The sequence below is a fragment of the Trichogramma pretiosum genome, unplaced genomic scaffold, assembly GCF_000599845.2.
Source record: "Trichogramma pretiosum strain Unisexual culture from Peru unplaced genomic scaffold, Tpre_2.0 scaffold66, whole genome shotgun sequence".
Lineage (NCBI taxonomy): Eukaryota > Metazoa > Arthropoda > Insecta > Hymenoptera > Trichogrammatidae > Trichogramma > Trichogramma pretiosum.
In genome coordinates, this window is record NW_019640802.1 from 94,296 (window position 1) to 95,901 (window position 1,606).

Consider the following 1,606-nt stretch of genomic DNA (forward strand, 5'->3'; position numbering starts at 1 on the left):
GGGACAATTTCTCGGGGGGACATTTTTGTTTTTTTTTCATCCTTATTAACCCTAGAAACGAATGGCACAACCCGTTTGCAACGATTTTTCATGTCATCAAAAATACCTAAATTGACTGGCCTAATACACGAATACACGTATACGCGCCCATCATTTAAGTCCAAAAACCATAGATTGACAATTAAGTTTCGCAAATTTTCGTTTCTTTATTTTATTCATGAAGATATAAAGATAATCTAGGACTATCGCATACATATAAATTCATAATTTTTAACCCTTTTACAGAGGGTTGAAAACAGCCATTTTGGCATTTTTTCGAAATTTCAATATTAAATATCTCGGAAAATATCGATTTTAGAGAAAAAACACATGCGTACTTTTTTGTTTAAAATGGCCCCAAAAACCTAATAAAAAAAGTTTCGTGTTGAAAATTTCAAATTTATGCAGTTTGTTTAAAGAAACTTGTTTAAAAAATTTTCCGACCATTTTCCGGTCCACCAACATGCGGATTCGGATTAAGGACGACCATTTTCCACAAGAAACAACAAAAATATCTCATTGGAATATTCTTTCACACTGGGGTGCTCCTGGGGTCTGGACTACTAAATACATCCTAATATTTCCGGCTTAAATTTGACGTTTCTTAAATCAATTACGTCGAAATTGAAAGAGTCTCAATTTCATAGTGTACATTACTCAGTTGAATTGGGATCGCTGGCAATAAGCGTGAATTTCGCGATGATACGACGTACACTCAAATTATACGTAAATAAAACGCGCTCTCAAAAATGAAAAATATTACAAGTGGGCAACGCCGCTTTCTCTATGTGTACGCGCCGTATCTGAGTAGGACCTAATATTGTTGGCTTAAATTTGACGATTCTCAAATCAATTACGTCGAAATTGAAAGTCTCGTTTTCATAATGCACGTTGCTTTGTGGATTTGGGATCGCCGGCAATGAGCGTGAATTTCACGATAATACGATGTAAAATAAAAGAAATACATATAAAACGTGCTCTTAAAACTGGAAAATACTTTAATTGGGCATGGGACGCTTTCTCTATGTGTATGCCAAATTTCACGATGATACGATGTAAAATCAAAAAAATACATATCAAACGTGCTCTCAAAAATGGAAAATACTTCAATCGGGCATGCGGTATAGAAATATCATTAAATATACCCTACGATTACTCTATAAAAAAGCCGAAATGGAGCCCATCACAAAGCTTCCTCTATGAGGAAGCAATATTTTAATTGGGCATGCGACGCTTTCTTTATGTGTACGGACCGTCTCTGAGTACAACCTTATATTTTTAACTTAAATTTGACGATTTTTCTTTAGAGCGAGTAGTGTTTTTGGTCATCTATCGTAACTTTTAGAGGATACCGATTGAGCTTCAGCACCAGGGTCGCGTACACTTCTTTATAACATTAATGGTTACGGTCACTACCTCGGATGAGACGATCGAACCAAATGGTCATTCTCAAACAGTACTTTTATGACTTAAATTTCGGTAAAAACAAAAAATGGAAAAAATGTGTGCTTAACTGTTCATGCAGAGGAATCTGCCCGTTCGAATGTCTCATCCGAGGTAGTGACCG